This window comes from Lemur catta, chromosome 21 (assembly GCF_020740605.2).
Source record: "Lemur catta isolate mLemCat1 chromosome 21, mLemCat1.pri, whole genome shotgun sequence".
NCBI classification, from domain to species: Eukaryota; Metazoa; Chordata; class Mammalia; order Primates; family Lemuridae; genus Lemur; species Lemur catta.
Genome location: NC_059148.1, coordinates 23,022,872 through 23,042,984, shown reverse-complemented (window position 1 = coordinate 23,042,984; position 20,113 = coordinate 23,022,872).

Below are 20,113 nucleotides of genomic sequence, written 5' to 3'. Positions count from 1 at the left end.
CTTCTTACTTACATCCACTGTTACTGGTTTACTGAGCATCCTTCCAGACATTATCTCTGTGCATACATACAATGATATACGCAATGTTTAGTGATATGCTTAAATTTGTTTTTACATGAATGCAATTGTTTTGCTATTTTTTCCCCACACATTAATATGCCCTGCAGATCCTCCATAGAACATCCTCACTACTTTAAACTGCCGAATATTCTTCCATTGCACAGACATGCCATGATTTATTCAACCAGTCTCCTACTGGTGGGTATTTAGGCTGGCTCCAGTTTTGGGCTGTTGCAAACAGGGAGACAATGAACACCCTTTTATGTGCTTCTTTATGAGCATTTGCAACTATTTCTCTTGGAGAGAAACGGTGAGGCGGAATTGCTGGGTGTACACATTTGCCTTTAAGTGGTTTTTATGAGGTCAGATGGATTGTCCATGCCATTGTGAGTTCTTGGTAGAGCCTGAAACTTATGTGAAGGCACTTGGCAGAATGAGCAAAATTCATTTGGGTTTTCAAAGACAAAACTGATGCCTGGGATTGGGAAGAGCAGAAGAGGAAGCTCACTGAGACTTCCATCAGTGACAGTCTGCCAGCACCTCAGTCCCTTAGGATGCTCACACTTTCCTGAGATTCCATAATGGGAAGAAATTACTGTCAGCCTGTGGTAAGGCTGGTTGGAAATGGGATATTTGAGACACAAAGGACAGCTGTTTGGGGATAACTGGAATCGTCGTGATAATAACACAGCCAGCACTCGTTGAGTCCTCGCTGTGTATCAAGCACTGTGCGCACATTGCTTAATTCTCATCTTACTCCAACGGGGAAAGTATTACAGCTGCACAAACTGAGACTCAGATAAAGTCACCTGCCCAAAATCACACTTATCCACTATGTTAATTAATTGCCGGGGGATAATACCCTTGAACAAGCTTGACATGGGCTTTGCACGCGGGAAGCTCACTGTCTGCCGGTGGAAACAGACAAGCCGCCAGGTGATTACAGCGTAGTTGTGACTGCAGCTGTGCTCGGCCGGTGCAGTGTGCCCCACAGGCTCCTCAGGGAGGCTGCCACAGAAGATGATTTGGAGACAGAGGGAACCTAAAAACACTCCTATGAAGATAAAAACCCTCTGGCTCTCTGGTCCCTCCATGGTGTATCCAATGCTGACACCCTAGCCAGGAAAGGGTAAATGAAGAAGCTAGTTAATACTAACAGCACAGAGTAGGGACCGACTCCACGCCAACCGCTTCCCCCTATTCATCCTCACATCAGGTCTTTGAGGAAACTGAGGCTCAAAGAGTTGAGAAGTGATTTGCCCCAAGGCCCCAGTTATTATACTAAGAGAGCACAGCCAGGATTTGAACCGGAGTCTGTGTCATTCTGGAGACTGGAACTTCTGAGCACACACTCCGCACCTTCCTGCCCTCAGTCCCAATCTAACATTCCTCAACCGGAAATATTCCAGAGCCAAATCAATCTGGATGTTCTTAGGCGGTGGAGTCAGCTGAGAGCTGTCTGTCTTCTGGTTCCAGCCCTACCTTACAGTCAGTCCCTCACTTAACAATTAAAAACAGCAAGTCACAGCCGATCGCCCCAGGTCAGACTGGTGCAATACAAAGGTCTCCTTTCCAGGTGGTGCCTCCTGACTTTTCAATGTGGGAACAATTAATTATTACTGTTTTTGTTTTGTTTTTTTTAATTTTCAAGTAGGTTAACCAGGCAATCGCTGACACTGCTCCGGCACCATGGGCCTAATTCTGCAGAGGTCTGATAAACCCACCCAGAGGCAGAATTTTAAGCTCTTCCAAATTGCCCAGACCCAGGCGAGCCCAGATTGGGTGCTCCAAGACAAAAGTGGGGGTGGGGGAGGCACCCTTTCATTCCTGCCCTGTGGAGACCTTCGAGACTAAACAGTTTAGGCCACATCTTGAAGAAAATTGCTTTATCCTTTCACCTTTAAGTGGATTCAGGCGCAATCAGTTGACTTGGGAGCGCGTCGAGGTCAGCACACACACGCCAGGATGGGGGGCTGCGGGCAGAGCCACAGGAAGATGGGCGGCGAATAAAATAAAAGAAGATGTAAAAGCAAGGGCGGTCGGTTTGTAACCTCTAACATCTGGTGCCAGACAGGAGTGTACATGAGAAAGCGCTGGAACTGGGGGTGGGGGAGTGGAGCAGAGGAGAGGGTAGGGCAGAGGAGACTTTCGGGTGACAAACAAGGCTGCCAGCCCCTCTCAGATGTCACAGGAGGAAGTAGAGGGGGGTGGGAGGAGGAAGAGAGAGGGAGGAAGAGGTCAGGTCTCTAATCCCCATGGCTAGAAGACACTCAAATGCTTGCAGATGGGATGCAAGCAACGGAGGAGAGCAAACTGCGTCTGGCTGCTGGGGGTGGGGGGTACAGCACAGAGAAAACTGGCTTTACTACTCCTGGCAAAGCCCCCTTGATGAGGGTACCCCAACACCCGCAGGCTGGTGGGGAGGGGCTCCCCTACCCAGCTTCCTAGCCCCCCGGCTGCACATGATTTCGGGAGCACTCTCCCCTTTCTGCGGCCAGGCCTGGCACCCTGCACTTGCATCCTGAAGGAGTGTACCCGGAGACAGATGGTTAGCTCCCAGCACAACATGGCCCCGTTCTTTCCCAAGTTAGAGGGAAAGGTGGCTCCATCCTGCTCTGGCCTGAGCAAGAACCAGACATTGACTCAGATGGCCAATTTCTAAACTGCTATTATTTGGGAGACCCCAGATTTGGATGTGCTCAGAAGCCTTTTGTGTTTCGATTCTAGCAACCACATTCAAACCTCCTCACTCTGTTTTCCTGGCACAAGGGAATAGAGTTTGCCTCCATGCTCAAGATTGTTGCCACTTCTCATTTTATCTTTTATCTTTCTTGGGAAGTTTTCAAGCCACCTCTTAGATGCTTAAGAGTCCAGAGACGGAACTTACGTTGGCATCCATTAGGATGCTTTCAGATGCAAGTCACAGAAAAGCCAGCTCCCCTTGGATGGAACCTTGAAGACATTTAATTTGGATATGTTTGGACGTCTGTAGACAGGTGGTTGGTTTCTGGGTTTGGGGCAGCCACTCAGCTGACCATCAAGGCAAGCTCTGCCCACCCATCCACTATCATGAAGCTCAACACATCCACTTCTCTTCCTGCTTGTCAACTCACAACTACAAGGTAGTGGCCGCAGCTCCAGGCATCACAACCTCAGCCAAAGGCTGAAAGTATAGGAAAGAGGGGAGGCCTTTTTCTGGAATCATTTTCTCCTTTGATCAATAAAGAAGCAACATTTCCAGAATCATTGTAGCCTCCATCCACATCTTATTGATTAGAATTGGGTATAACAGGCCCACCTCTAGACAACAGGCCAAAGCATGAACAAAATCTGTTTGTAGGGAGTAGGCAGAATGGTGGTTGAGAGGCTAATCATAGTGTCTGCCTCACCTGCCCACCCCCAAATCCTTTCCTTCAGGGTCCTAATCTGGTGAATCGTTTGGCACACAAGGATCCATAACACCTAGTAGTCAAGCCCTCCCTGGGTCCTCCCTCTCCTTCACCCACTCCTTCCCCAAGTCCTTTCCTGTACACCCCCCTCCTTTGGCTCTCAAAAACCACTCATATGATGCTAGGCACACAGCAGGTAGTCATTAAATGCCAAGACTCATTTTGCCGTCTCTACAGTCCTGCAGCTGTAGAACCAAATGAGTAAATAGGAAATTTCCATTGAGGAACTCAGCTTTCTGGGATCCAGTCATCATTTAAGCACAGAGAGTGGTTAAATGACCAGATATTGGAGTCACAGAGCCTGGATCCAAATCCCTGCCCTGCTGCACCTTAGCGACTGTGGCCCTGGGCAACCTGCTAAGACACTCTGAAAACCTCAGTTTTCTCATCTGTACAATGGCAATAATTGTACTTCCTACTTCCTAGGGTTGCTGGGATGGTTAAATAGGATGATGTATCTGAGTACCTAGCACAGTGCCTGGTACATTGGAAGTGATGAGCAAATGCCTGCTATACTTGCTCTCAGTCCCCTAATGGTCACGTCCATAGTCACATAGCTGCACCGCCCCCCCCACACTGCCCCACCAGGTCAACTCATCTCAGGAACTTTTCTCCCACCCTGATTTTAATGGGCGTTTTCCCCTAACCCTAACCTCGGGAAGAGGGCGCACCCGGCAAGCTTTACACAGCCGCCACCTTCCCTTCACACCCCTGTCCTCACCCGTCCTAGGGATCAGGCTGATTTCTATCTGTTTAGATGGAAATCAGTGAAGAAAGCTCTCAGCGGTTTCTTTTATATTTATTTCTGGCCAGATCAAAGGTCCTGTCGGCAAGCCATCCTGATGTCTTGATTTCCGTTTTTTTAGCTAATTTTTTTTTTTCCCAGATGGTGTTCACTCCAAATAAGCTACTAAAGAGGCCCTCTTGGCGGAGGGGAGAGGGAGACTGGGTGGGCAAAATTTAGTTATGTCTTGCTATAAATAAGTGTGCAGAATTATGCAGATGGTCTCAATGGCCTGAGATCAGCCACTGTTCTCCATGATGGGAAAAAGACAAGTCTGTGGTTATTTACAAATTCCCAGTGGGATTCAAACAGCTCCCAAGGACACCCAGGGAAGACTGGATTAATAAAATACCAACAGTGATCATTTATTGGAAGGGGGTATGGCCTTGTGATTGAGGACCTAGGATCTGGAGTCAGGCATGATTTGAATATTGACTTCAACCACTCCCTACCTGCGTAACCTTGGCAAAATGACCTCACCTCTGTCTCAGCTTCCACATCTATAAAATGGGAAGATTAAATAGGCTGATGCATGTAAAGTGCTTAGAACTATGCCTGGGACATGGCCAGCAAATATTTGTTTATTAATATTTATTAAGCAGGCATTAGACATACATTATTGCGTTCAATCCTTACCACCATCTTTGCTGTCAATGTCGCCATGAGTAGATCAAATCCATTTATAATTCACTTGGCAAGAGAGGAAATAGAGAAACAGAGAGATTTGAAGAACTTGGCTACAGCTAGTAAGTAGCAGAAGCGGGCTTTATAACCAGGTTTGTGTGATTACAAGACCAAGCTCTTGGCACTCTGCCTCACCTGGTTAAGTAGGACCAGCTAGGTCCACGCAATAACCAGAAGGCTGCCATCTATTTCCTGAGGGCAGGTAGAGCCAGGCTCACCTTCCCTGCTTACCTTTGAAGGGGGTTACCCCAATCAAGCAAATGAGTTGCTTGAAGCACGTCATGGCAAAGGGAGATGAATCACTCCCTGCCCTTCATCTCTGGCTCCCTGGTGAGGTTTGCGGGCGAGCTCTGAGCCTGTGTAAACATGAAGTAGGTCGGGCCACAAGCCAAGCCTGCAGGTAGCACAAGGAGTGACTGACAGCACAGTCAGTGAAAGTTTTGGACAACTTACGAGTTCAGGAAAACTTCACCTACAAACTGGTTATACCACCTTGGTTAGAACAAGCACCCACCTCGCCTCCACAGCTCATGGAAGTTCTAGAGTTGATATCTAGGAAAATATTAAGGCTCCCGTGGGCTTAGGGAGAGGGCGCTCTGGTGCATTTAAATGTCCCTAGATGTCAAAATACAGCCCAAAAGACATGTTCGCTACTGTACTTCAAAACCCTTCAAACAGATCCATCATCACTCCCCTACTGCGGTCGAAGTAGGCCTTTGAAGATTTCTTTGAGAGTTTAAAATCTTGAAGAGCCTCAGGGTTCCCTCTGTTCATCAAAGACATTTGTCAGAACTGGACTGGACAGGACAGGGCAGTGGTGGAATGGCTTGGACTGCCTCCCCAAACATATACCCAGAAAAAGGGCTTTTTTTTCTTCCCCTAATTTCTGATAGGAGCATGTTCCCCGATTCACTTTTTTCCTCTTAAAAGTTTGCTCTGTTACCTTCCCTGTGTTCCCATGGAAATAGTAGCAGTGAACAGTTATGGAGCAATTCCTATGAGCTAAGAATAGTGCTAAGCCCTTTACTCTCACAACATACCTGTGAGTAGATACTACTGGACTATTGTCCCCATTTTACAGATCAGGAAACCAAGGCACTTGCCCGGTGTCAACCCAGTGCATAAATGGAGGTGCCAGGTTTGGAATCAACGTCTGTCTCGAAAGCCCACATTCTCAGCCTCCACTGTCCTGTTTCCCATAACTTTATTCAGATCTGTTTTTAAAAGTGTCTAACATAATATATTACAATTTTTCCTATTACATGTGTGTTTTTTTTTGGTAACAGTAAAGTTTATCTTAACAACTATTTATGAAATAAGCACCTATGTGTGTCAGGTCCTGTGCAGATGGATTTATGTGCATTTTCTCTAATCCTGTGGATGGTCCTGTGAGGCAAGTGTCAGCTGCTCCATTACACAGATGAGCAAACAAGTTCAGGGAGGTTAAGTGTGTGGCCCCGGGCCAGTGAGCTGGGGAGTGGTAGAGCCAGTTTTTTGGAATCAAGTATGATCTGTCCAAAGCCCGCATGCTTTGTTCTTAGCGACTCCCACCAGTTGTCAGTTTATCAAGGGCTGGGCTGGTATTTTATGTTCTTAGTGTCTCCGGAACACACAGAGTATCTCACTACAAACTGGGTGAACCGAAAAAACAAAATTAACAAAAAGGTAGAATCCAGGGGCCAAGCCAGTTAGCCCAATGTTCTGCCCAGTGTAGACCTAAGATTTACAAGCTGGTACAAAAACAATAGGGGAAAAGGCATGTTTCTTTTTTAATGGATCAACTAAAGAAAATTGAAGATACGAATGAGTTGTTGTGTCCAGCTCTTATACCCAAGATGATTAAGTCCTAGAGTATATATCGGAGCCCAGTAAGTACCTATCGAACAAATACACTCATACTTGAGACCGACACTCAGATGCCTACCAGGCATCTCAAACTTACTATTTCCACCCTAAACTGCATGACCCCCACCACCATCTCCCCCCTCTCCATAAATGGAAACTCCATCCTTTTGTCATCCCTGACTCCTCTTTCTCTCACACCCCACATTAATCCAGCAGCAAATCCTACCTGCTCTACTTACAGAGTGTCTCCTGAAACCCAACAACTTCTCACCTCTCCCACTGCTACTGCCCTGGTCCAGGCCACCATCCCCTCTCACCTGGGACGTGGCAACAGTCTCCTTGCTGATCATTCTGTGGCATCTCATGGCTCCCCATCCACTATCATTCTCCATCTAGCAGCCAGAGGGATCCTAAATCAGACCCCATCGCTCTTCTGCTCAAAATGAGTAGCACATTTGCACCTCACAGCCTTTGTACTATAGCTCCCTCTGCTTAGAATTCCTGCCTACAGAATTCAGCAAGGCCTGTTCCCTCCTTCCCTCCCTTCAGGACACTGCTCTGCCATCTGTCACCTGCTTGGTGACCCTTCTCTGACGACCTTTTAGAAAATAGAACCCTTTCACAAATACACAGTTCAATAGAAGATACATGTGCTGATGTTTCATAGCAGAGTAGGGTGACTGTAGTTGGCAACAATGTATTAATAGTATGCACTTCAAGGTGGCTAGAAGAGAGGACTTGAAATGTTCCCAACACATAGAAATCATAAATACTCAAAGTAACAGATACGCTAAATACCCCAACTTGATCATTACACATTCTATGCATGCAACAAATAACATGTATCCCATAAATATGTAACATATTAAGTATCAATTAAAAAAAATAGAACCCTCTTCATTTCACCAGCACCTAGCCCTCCAAGCAAAGAAGTTTGCAGATCAAACTTTAGGAAAGGAGGAAGCAGACGGCACAGCAAAGAGATTCTTCATCGAAGACACGCCAATTGCTAAAAGAGACGCCTCCTTGCCAACTCGTGAACGTGTAAGCCTTCCGGGAACGGGCCTCTGTGGGCCCCATGGGGCCCACCTCCACCCCCTCCTCACCCATCCCCACTTCTCTTCCCTCTTTCCCTTCATCTCTCTCCATGGTCCTTGGGGCCCAAAATTTCCTTTTGCTTCACGGCTGCGCCAGGGGCTACCTTGGGCCTTTTTACTTATTCTTCTCTTCCCAAGCCTGGCCTACTTTAGGTCTCTAATCTGGCTTTTGGTTTCCATAACAACCAGTAAAGCAAACAGCCCTAAACAGCACAAAGATTTCTCTCTTTCTCCCTCTCTCTCTTTCTTTCTCTTCCCCCCTTTTCTTCACATATACATATATATGTATAGTATGTAAATGTGTATATATATTTATTTAAGGGTAACGTGCAAGAAGAAGAGGAGAAACAGAGTCTAAAATTAGAAAAATAAATAAATAAATCTGGACAACAAATAGAGATCATTCTAGAGAGTAGCAAAAGGGACATGGAGCTGCCTATAATTAGCGGCCACCACATTGCAAAACAAAATCAGACTTTCAGGCCTTGCAGCTCTGTTGCCATAGAAATGGGGCCCAAGACCCATCAGGCCATCTTCCTAAAGTGATTCCTTCCCTGACCATGCCCACATCAAAGAGAGCCTCCCCGAGTTCCTCTGGGGTGTAGACAGCGCCTCCGAAAGAGGCAGGCGAGGGGAGGAGAACGGGCCCAGTAGGAAAAAGTCCGAAGTGTCTCAATCCAGACGTGCTGGCTTCTCAGGAGACACAGCAGCGAGGGACTCAGCCAAGTAAGATCTTAGGGACTTGCCATCCCACAGATGTGCACACTGGTCACTGGAGGCCGTCCGTGGTCACTTTATTTACTTATTCTTTTTTACATTTGTTTTCATTCTTCGTTCTCTACACATTAAAAACAAGTTTCCAATCATGCTATTCTTAGAGTTTTACTTCCTGTTTTTTACCCATGTCATATTAGAAAGTAAACACTGCCACACGTGACTTATATTTTTTTGCATTAATGGTATCTATCAGTGGGGATCCAGGCTGGACAGAGACAGCCCGCTAGAAAGAGAATGTAAGGTAAGGAATTGTTGACCAGGCAGTAGAGAAGAATCTTATGTATCTTGGTAGGTTATTTTTACTATTCCCTGGAAGTCATTAGCTCATTGACTGTCACCCCAAAATTTCCTAACTCGCCATCTGTAGGACAGGAAAAAAGCTTTCTCTCCCACCCGAGTCCTGCTACATGATGACTAATCAGTCACAGTAAACTAAAGACAGAAAGGGCATCATGAGCTATCACCAAAGTACCAACCTGAGAAGCAGGGTCCACGCTCATGATGGGGGAACAAAGGGGAATGTTGCTATCACTAAACTTGGTTTGGAAGCCTCAGGGTGGGGCACAGCCCAGCTGAGACCCAGACTTAGGAAGATGGGTTCCACCTGGCTGATGCTGAAATCTTTGAGGACGCCCAGGCAGGTTGGTTCTGATAGAGTAGAAAACTGCAGCGTGGACTCAGGAGCTGCTACTAAATTCATCATCCTACGAGGGTGACTCTCACAGCAATAGCAAGCAACCAGGAAGGAGCAAGACTCTTCTTTTCCTCCGCCCTTCCCGTTGCCTTTTATTTCCAATCACTTTTGACACCTGCCTACTGGTACAACGTTTCACAGAAAAGTAGGTGTGGTGCACGGTCCCATCCCAACGTCACAAAGCCAGGCATAGGAGGATGGGATTGAAGAGAAAGAGGCAATAGCTTAACCACCAGACTTCTCATTATTAAGCAGAAGTTACATACTTTAACCAGTCCCTAATATTAGACATGTAGGTTGTCTCTAACTTTTTGTTGTTATAAAGTATCAGTAGCGCATCTCTTCCATCTATAACTGGTTATTTCTTTGTTACGCATTCACTAAAGTGGAATTAATTTGCTGAGCACTGTGGGCATTTTTAGGGTTCTTGATACCTATTGACCAACGTGTTCCCCCTAAAACTCTATAAATTTCAGTTCTATCAGTAAGCGTTCTAAGTTTAAATCAGTAATTGTGAAATTGCTCTGTTTGCATTCATTGATATAGTCCTCTCAGACCCCCCGAACTCACTGCCTTGGTCTTTCTCTGCTTCTTGCCAGCCCACAATAAACATTTCTATTGTCTGAATCACCATAATAGAGTCACTCTCATTCATCTGCCAATCACTCATCCTCTCTGGTTCTACCATTCTTGTTTCTCTAACTAGTTATCCAAGCACGTTGCTTAAGAGAGAGAGCTGTGGGGCAGACTGCCGACTTCCACACTGGATTTCAACATTTTCTGGCCGTATGACTGCAGGCAAGTAACTGAGTCTCTCTAATCCCCAGTTTCCTTGTCAATATAATGGCAAAAATAATACCATGTACTCCAGAGGACTGTGAAGCTCAAATATGATAATGCAAGGAAGCTAGGATATAGCGTGAGTTCAGTGACTGATACCTATTGCTGTTGTGATTATCAATATTATTATATAATAAGCTCAATGAGGGCAGAAATTATGTCTTAGAATTCTTTTCTGTTTTTCCATCTTAGCAATTTTTTATTAGGGTTTAAGAAATAAATACCCAGATAAAAGTTAGCTTAAGCAAAGGTGAGGCTTATCATAAAAATTGGGGGAATCTCAACAAACCCAGTCCCAGGAAAGAGAATCCAGTTCTATGGGACCTTCACTCCCTCTCTTTTTGGACATGTAGTTCCTCATCTCCACTAGATCTTAACTTGGTTTCTCTTCTCTTGACCACCAGCTTCCTGTATAGACGCTAGCTCCTTTTACCACGTATCAGCCATTGTGGGGCACTGGAACAATCTCTGCACGACCTTATGACTCTATGTCCTTAAGTCCTTTGTCTTGGATTGATCCCTGAAAATAAAAAAACTGGATTGACTCAAGATGTACCTATAGACTACCATTGGCCCAATCAGATAAGACCAGGGATCACCTGGCACAATCATGGCTCACTCAGTTTACTGCTTCAGCAAGTGTGGGAAGGTAGCTTTTAGGGGTGTTAACTGACATGACTGCTTCTGTCATGCCTCACCCAGAAGACTGAAGGAACCGACCCAGCTAGATGGCCTGGAAGTAGCTAAAAACAAAAAGGAGCAGGGGTTCTCCACAAACAACGCACAGACCTCAACAGCTGGATTATAGACCCAGTGGCAGGCTTTCCATGGCTCCTGGAAGCAGGACCACCTGCCTGTGTTCCTCAGCAACAGGACCGGTTGCAGAGGCCAGATATTTATTGTCTAGGAAGTGCCCCTCACAGCTGCATCAAAATAGGAACAGAATCTCGTTTTCCTGCTGTGGTTGGAAAAATCCCAGGGAAGATACCTCATTGGTCCTTTTGGATTATATGTCCAATGCTGGACCAATCACCCAGGCCAAGAGCGTCGGGAACCAGGATGGGTGACCTCCATTCAAACCCTGTGTTTGGAGACGGGGCAGGGACAATTCATCAAAGGGGAGGAGGTGACAGTGCTGCCAGACCAAACACTGGCCGTCCCCTGCAGAAGACCTCCTGTGTCTGTTCTCTGATGCCATCGGGCACCATCTTCTGCAGCTACCAGCATTCATCCACCTGCTTTGGCCTTCACTGCCAAATTCTAAGGGTATTTCTGATACTGTGGGGCAGCAACTAAGATTATGAAAGGCTGCCACTTGTATCATTTAGCATAAGACCAACCAGGCTGCAATAACCATCCAAGTCTTCCCAGAGGAGGAGGGAGGACCACTGCTAAAGAAACTCTGCCTTCCCCAAGCAAGTCAAAATAGCACCTCGGCTTCTCTCAAGCCATCTTAATCAGCATGAGGTGGTAAAAAGAGAGCACATTTTGAAGTCATATCTAAATTTGAATCTCCTTACGCTACTAGTTATTAGCTGTGTGAACATGGACAAGCTACTTTTCTCTGCAGCTCAGTCTTTCCATCTTTAAAATGGGCGGCATGGTGTCTACTCTGACAGGTGCCATGGGTTGATGTGAAGGAATTAAACTAGTTAATGGATGGGAACATGTGTTACAAAGACTTGCACATATCTTGGTGGTTACTATTGTTGTTGCTATCAACTGTGATAAGTCATAAAGATGACCATTTTCTGATGTGGAATTCAGGGGGTACCCCAGGAATGAGAAAGAAGGCTGGATGATAAGGAAAAATAAAAGAACGAAACAGTGGACTGTGGATCTAAATATAAAACCAGAAACAATAAAGTTTCTAAAGACACTAAATTTTTTATTCAGACAGGGAAAGATTTCTTAAAAATATAAGGATTTCCAAAAATCAACCTTACAAGTACATATATCACATGTGTATTCTAAATTAAGAACTTCTGTTCATGAAGACACATCGTTAAAAGAGTGAAGAATCAAGTAACAGAGTAGAAAAAGATCTTGGCAACACTTACCACCTAGTAAAAGCTTATTTTCTCAATATATAAACAGCTTGTCAACTTGGTAAGAAAGAGATAACCCAATAGGAAAATGGGCAGGAAACTTGAACAGGCATTTCATGAAAGACCTCCAAAGGGCTAGCAAACATATGAAAACGTGTTCAGCCTCAACAGTAGCCATAGTAACACTAGCTAAAACCACGAGGAGAAACTACTATGCACTTACCAGCATAGCTACAAATCTGAAAGACAGACAATACCAATTGTTTGGCAAGAATGTGGAGCAACCAGAACTCCTATACACTGATGGTGGGAATATGATTTGGTCCAAACACTTCTGAAAAGAGTTTGACATACATATGAACATACAGACGTACTTTAACCCAGCCAATTCCATTCCCAGGTACGTACCTACCAGAAATGAATGCACCAAGACCAAGAGAGAACTATATTCATGGTGACACTACTCACCATAACCTCAAACTGGTAACACCTAAAATACCCATCAATAATCACGGTATCGTCATACAACGGAGCGGCATTCAACACTAAACAAACCAACAGCTTCCTGCGCAGCAGAAAGGAAGTTCGCAAACACAGAGAAATCAGCCACAAAAGAATACACTTTATTTACATCAAGTACAGAAGCAGGCAAAACTAATATCGGTGTTAAAAGTCCAGAAAAGGGCTAAAGGACAGCGATCGGATGGGGGAAGAAGGGAGACTTCTGAGGAACTGGTGATGCTTTTTATGTCTTGATCTGGGCACAACTTTGTGATTTCACTGAGCCACTGATTTAAGGTTTTTCTTGTGTTTTTTCTGTAGATACACTATAAATCATAAAACGGTTAAAAAAAAAAAAAAAAAAAAGAAGGCCTCCCTGGTAGCTGCCATTCCTGACTTCATGGGCAACGCCCTCCCTGTCGCTAACCCCGGAGCTCTGTTTGCCTTGGGATTGGGAGGATACGTGCGCTGAGCCCACACCATCAGACCTCCCTCTCAGGCCCAAGCCTGATACCTCCGGCTGCCCTGGGGCCAGCTCCCTCCTCCGCTGGGGTCCTTTTGTGCTCCTCAGGTGGAAGCGATTTCCCAGCAAGCTCCACACCCCTCACTCAGAGGCCGGGGGCCTGGGTTTTGTTTCCTCAGCATCCCCCCTTCCCTGTGGGGCTGCTTCAAATGCATCCCGCGCAAGACAGAGAAATGAGAGAGTATTAAAAATGTCAGAGGCAGATCCTGAGATACACAGCTGGGTAAATAGAGCTGGTGGAGATGTTTTTATTAGTAGCTTTATGGTTATCCTCACTGGCGTTATGGATGGAGGGTGGGGGATGGAACGCAGGAAGAGGCCTGAGGGGGTCTTCTATCCATTTCCGGACCTGTTCATACCAAACCATCCGGTACCCTCAGATTTGGGGGGCTCCCTCACTTATGAGGGGCTCTCATCACTTTAGGAAATTATATACCTTTGCATTACTCCTTTGCAGAGAAGTTTCCTTCCTGGTGACAGAAACTTCACGTACCCTTTTCTCTTGAATTTCTCTAGAAAGCCTCACCCCACCCTCGGGAAGAACTGATATTACACATTGTTTCTCTGGCAACTCTTGGTTAGTTTTCATATGGGAAGTAGGAAAAGGGGGTGGTGTTCTTGAGGTACACAGGATGGAAACTTCTCTGATCAAGTGGCATGGCCTCACAAGACCCCAGAAATGAATGCCATCTCAACAACCATAGTGCCAGCCAGAGCGATCATTTTGTGAACACCCATTAATGTGGGTCAGAGAAACCAGAGTTCAAATTCATGTTTAACCAACTTCTTAGCTAGATGACCTTGGGAAAATTATTTAGGCTCCTGTCTTCACATCTCTAAAAGATAAATAAAATAGTACCAACCCCAGAGTGCTCTTGGGAGGAATAAATGAACATATACCCCTAAAGCAATTAGCACAGTACCAGGCACATAGTAAAACCTCAATAAATCAATGTTAGATATTATCAATGGTAGAATATGTCTTCCCAGGAGACATAATATTTGAACATGATCTCAAAAGACTAATAGTACAGGGTGTTCTCATTTTTATTATTGCATAACAATCTACCTCCAAACTTAATACCACAGAACAACAGCCATTTTATTATGCTATGAGTGAAAAACTTGGACAGGGCACAGAGGAGATGGCTGGTCTCTGCCCCACTATTTTGAGAGTCAAACGGGAAGACTGAAACACCCGGGACTACAGAATCCACTTCCAAGTATCCAGCGTCTTGGCAGGGCTGGCAGGAAGGCTGGGTTCAAAAGCGACCGACAGCCGAAGTGCCTACCAGTCTCCTCTCTGATACGGCAGCCTCAGGGCAGTTGGACGTCTCAGCCGGTGGCTCAGTGTCCCAATCAAGATGTCTCAAGTTGCATGGCCTTTCATGGCCTAGCCCAGGGGCAACATAGTATCCTTTCTGCCCTACTCTCTTGGTCAAAGCAGTCTAAAGGACCACCTAGATTCAATTGGAAGGGTCAAAGACCCTATTTCCCCATGAAAAGAGTATCGAAAGATTTGCAACTTTGTTTATATATTTAGTTACTCTTTTGTAAACTGCTACAGGGCTTACTCTGTGCCACGTCCTGAGCTAAATCCTTACTACACATAATTTCATTTGATCCTTGCAATGAGCCAATGAAATAAGAATGATGACTTTCATTTTGCAATAGGTAGATAAAGAAACCGAGGTACCAAGTGGTTTCTCACTCAAGGTCAAAGAGCTAGTCATTGGAGCTGTGTGTTTGCCTCATGTCATCTGACTCCAGTCAGTGTTCTCATTAACCCCATAATGTTGAACCCTCAAAATAAGCAGACAGACAGATAGATAGATACAGAGATGTAGATAGATGATAGACAATAAATGACAGGTAGGTAGCTAGACACAGATACACAGTTGCCAGGCCTAAATTGAGTAGAGTGGAAATCCAAATTCCTAAGGGACTACAAGATCCTTTTAAAGCCTGAATCTATACTAGTTCTCTGGGAGAAAGAAGAGGTGAATACTTAGGAAACTAAAAGAACACAAATACCCCCGAGACAGCCACCGGAGAACACTGACAAAGGCTCCTAGGTGGTGTCTACAAGATGTTCAACATCTGGCTACTTCCAAATATTTGTATGGTGGCCTATTATATTTTGTCCAACTTTCCTTCCATTTGTTTGATAAACACAGCTGGCTTGAAAATTAGTGATGGAATCTTAACGTGAGCAGAGTCCTCAAATATTTTTCTCATCCAAGCCCTTTATATGAATGCAGAAAAATGGATGACCAAAGAGAGGAAGGGATTTGGGAAAGCCACCCACCAAGTGACTCTGGCATCTTTATTTGAACATGACTTGAATAGCACCTATTCTGATTTGAGTAAGATGTATCTTAGGATCCAATAATCCACCTCCAGGAAAAATATTACACAAATCTTTATAGTGTTGATTGTGGTGGAGGGGTGTTGGCAACAACCTAGAAATCCATCTCTAGAGGAACCAGTGCAGGAATTGTAATGAACGTGTGACATGGAACTGTACACCTTAGTTGAAAACACACACACAAAATAGAAACACAAATATATTTTAATATATTCATCTAGCAAGAGATATCTTAAAAACATGGTGTTGAGTAAAAAAAAAAACTTAAGTAACAAAATAAGATTTATAGCTCAATGATTTTTATGTAAATTAAGCACATATGAAAAACCGTACTATATGTTTTAGAAATAAAAATATCTAAGGGCATATTTCAGACACATAAGTGAATATCTTTAGATGCTTTGGTCGAGAAGGGAGATAAGTGTTGGTATTGGGATAAAAGTAGGAAACACAATAGACACAACACAATGCAACACGACACAACACTAGAGAATGAAGTGAGAGAGGTGCCTTGAATATACTAAGTTGATAATACGAATCTGATGAGAAGCATGATCACCTCTACTTGCAAATAAGGTAAAAAGAAATCTATCCTATGACTTAGTCCAATGACATAGTGGGAAATACCAGGAATTTTTTGGCTGCACACAGCACTCCAGCTTTTGGTCAAAAGTTCATTGAACGAAGTTGAAGGGTGAAAGAAGCATGTCCTTTAAAAATCCTGTTTTCATCAGCAATAATGGGCTTAAGCCACCTGTGAAATATGGCGCCGGTTTCACCTTTCAGGCTTGCAGGAACCTGGTTTCCCTTGGCCTGTCTTGGGGATTTACATCTCAGCGGGTGATCACACTGTGGTCAGCCAGGGAGATCATTTTTCGGAAATGACAGATGAATTTCCGTCTTCCCAAAGGAGAGGTCTTTTCCCAGCCATCAGACATGCTTTCTAGATGGACCATCCACCACCAATATCACACAGGAAAAGAAGCCCTTTCCATTTTTTAGCACTGTGTGTGCTTTGTAAAGTCCTCTCACAATGATCCCATAAATTGGGACGGATTAAGAATTATTATCCCTCTAGAAAGAAACTTAAAAAATAAAGATACATTTAATGATGTACCCAGAGTCAGACATGCATCTTTTGAATCCTATCCTAGAGCTTTCTAATATATTCCTTCTCATGTAATATCTGTACTTCCACTATTACTAAGAATAATCATGTCATTGATCAATTTATTACTGTGTGTCAGGTACTTTACATAAAGGATGTCATTGGATCCTTCTATGTTTGACATACTATTTTATTCACTTGACAAAGAAACTAAGCTAAGGAAGCCAAGTAACTTGCCTAAGATAGCACAGCTAATATGTGTCAGAGCTGGTATTCAAACCCTGCTTCTCAGCTCCTAAGTCCTGCCCTGTACCCACTATACTTTGCTACCTAGATCCGTAAGTCCAAATCATTGTGTGCTATCTTTTTGAGATACACAAGCATCTCATTCATTTATTCATGCATTCATTAAGTACTTATTGATCACCTGTTATGTGCCAGACACTGTTCTAGGCCCTTTAGGGAGAGATACAAGCATGGGTGACAGGAGAAATAAGCAAAGTTTCAAATTCTAGATTCAAACACTATCTAAGCCTGGGTTCCCAAAAACAGGCTGAGACAAAGATTGACACGTTATTACTTTGTTGGCAAGTGTGATCCAGGGAGCAAGTTAGAAATGGGGTAGTGGACCAGGGAAGGAAAGAGAGCTAACACGAGAATGTGCTGTCATTGAGTCGGCGACCATGAGGGTTTCAAAACAGTTTGAAAAACCACTTGCAATGTGCCTTGGCCTATCTGTCTGGGAGGAGGAAGAGGACGTATTCATCTCATGCTGGCATCACCTCAAGCTTGATCAAAGACTCATCCAAGCAGGCATTAAATTCCCTCTATTTCCAGGTTGCACACATGTGGGTGAGAAGCTGGCTCTTCGCTGAGCTCCACACTGTGACATCAAAAGCAAAGACCTGGGGCTGGAGCACAGGGTAGACCTGAAGTGGAGCCCTGTGCATTGTTGCACCTGCACGGAATCTGCTCAGATCCTGCACAGACTCAGACACAAAGCAGCAGCTGACGCCGGGGAAGGAAAAGGTGCATCAGAGGTCTCTACTTACCAGCTGAGTTCCAGAGCCAAATATTAAATAATCATCATAATTGTAGCAACGACTTTCACAGTATGTGGTGCTTGCCACAAAGGACAACCAGACTGCAGCCTCTGAACACGCACACGTTATACAACATGTTTTCATGCCTGCAGATAAACCCATCAACCTTCGCCAGGATCACATGAACCAAGTATGGACATGAATATGTTTCCATCGACAGATGAGGAGCTGAGTGGAGGGGTTGTGTTGGTTGCTGCGGTTACCCAGACAGAGAGTGATGGATGAGCTGGGATTCAAACTCAGATCTCCAACTCCAGGGTTCTTTCCTTGGTATCTGAAAATTTCAAATTCTTGTCCTATCCTATTTCAGGAAAGGACAGCTGGGTGAGAGGGAAGAACAGCTGCCATCAGCCTCATAAATAAATAAGTTTCTTGCCCCCGCCCCCCACCCCACTGCTACAGAAGGGAATGAATTCTTTGGTTCGAACTGGAAATAAAGAAAATTCAGCTAAAACATTGTGGAACAAGGGAGGAACATTTTTCCAATATCATTCAGAAAGGGATTTAACCCATGCAGGTATTCATTACCAGTTACTACATGTGTGACTTTAGGTGAGTTATTTTTCTCTACGCCTAAATTTCATTATCTGTAAAATGGAAATAATAATCTGCATCTAACCCAAAAGATTGCTGTAAAGATTTAAAAAAAAAAAAAAACAATTGAAAACAGTAAGGGATCCAAAAACTTAGCTGTTATTATTGTTACTCTAAACTACTTTTACCACTTATCACTGCATTGGTATGTTTTTTCTATCCAGGTTATTTCAACAGCTCACATTATGCTATTTTGCTTCTCAAATACCTTCAGTGGTTGCATTCTATAGCCTATAAAATAGGATCGTTTTCCCTTTTTCATTTTTTTTTCACAGCCTTTATGCTGTTCCCTAGTCACACACTGAAATTTCTTGCTTTCAAGCTTCTACCATGCCATTCTCTCCATATGGAAGGCTCTCTTGTCCTGGTTCATTCAACTAACTCATTCAATGATACTCAAAGCCATCTAGGAGCCAAGTCCTACGGCCCAGCCATGGGGATATAACAGTTAACAAGATAAGTACCTGCCCTAAGGCGCTAACCCTCTCATGTAGGACAGGCAAATAGGGTTTATCTTCAGAGCCAACTCCAGCTAATTGTAGCTGGTTGGGCTGCTAGTAGCCCTGTATTGAGGTGGATTCTGGGGCCACCTTCAGGCTCGGCTGTGAAGTCTGCCGTGGTGGTTTATGGATATCTACCACGGGCAGGAGACAGAGAATAGGAATATTTCATTGCCATTCCTGGTCAAGGGGAAATCTGATACAACATTTAGGCTCCTTCTACAATTGTACCTCTTCTATCAAAATGGACTGCATTCTTCTATCTCCACCCCCAATCACAGATGTGCTCTGTCTCTCCCTCTGGGCATTCCCAATACTTTGCCCCTGTAGGAGCACTGATTTTAGCTTTATGCACTTGACAGAAAGACCCTTGAAGGCAGAGACCACTTACTAACTAAACTTTAATTCTCTACTACCTAACACAGTGCCTTAAATACGGTTAAGAATTATCCTCAGGCCAGAAAAGTGAGGTTTTCTGGTTTTCTTCATGTTGTAATTGTTGGTATTATTGGTGGTGGTGATAGGATGACAATGGTGGTGATGTTGGTGCTGGTGGTATTGGCAAAGGTGTGATGCCATTGTTAGGGGTGACAATGGCAGTAGTGACTGTGTTGATGGGTTGATGCTGCTGGTTGTAGTGGTGATGATGACGGTGTTGCTCTTGTTGCTCTTAGTATATGTCGTGGTGGTAGAGATAGGGATGATAGTTGTGTTTCAATAGTGGTGGCTTTTTTCCTCCACTTCCCCATAAACTGACTGGAATATATTATTATATTGCATCATCAGATTCTTCTGACCACAAGAATCTGAAATGATTTCCTCGACTCTTGAATTTACACATCAACAACATTTCAACACTTTACATAGGTAGCCTGATTTTTAAGCAATTTACACAAAAGAAAGAGGTGCAGAGGGTAGCTATAACATACCCAGATACATTGTTATACTTGAAGGTAATTTTTTTGCAAAAAGTATTGTGAGCAACCAATCATCCTGCTATGCTTCCAAAGACAGCACATGCTGTGTACTGAGAGTTTATTATGAGAATGCACTGCAAGGACTGTGTTAGCCACAGTATTTCCTTTAATCCTGACAACCACCCTGAGAATTAGAGCCTATTTTACCTAATCTGTGGCTC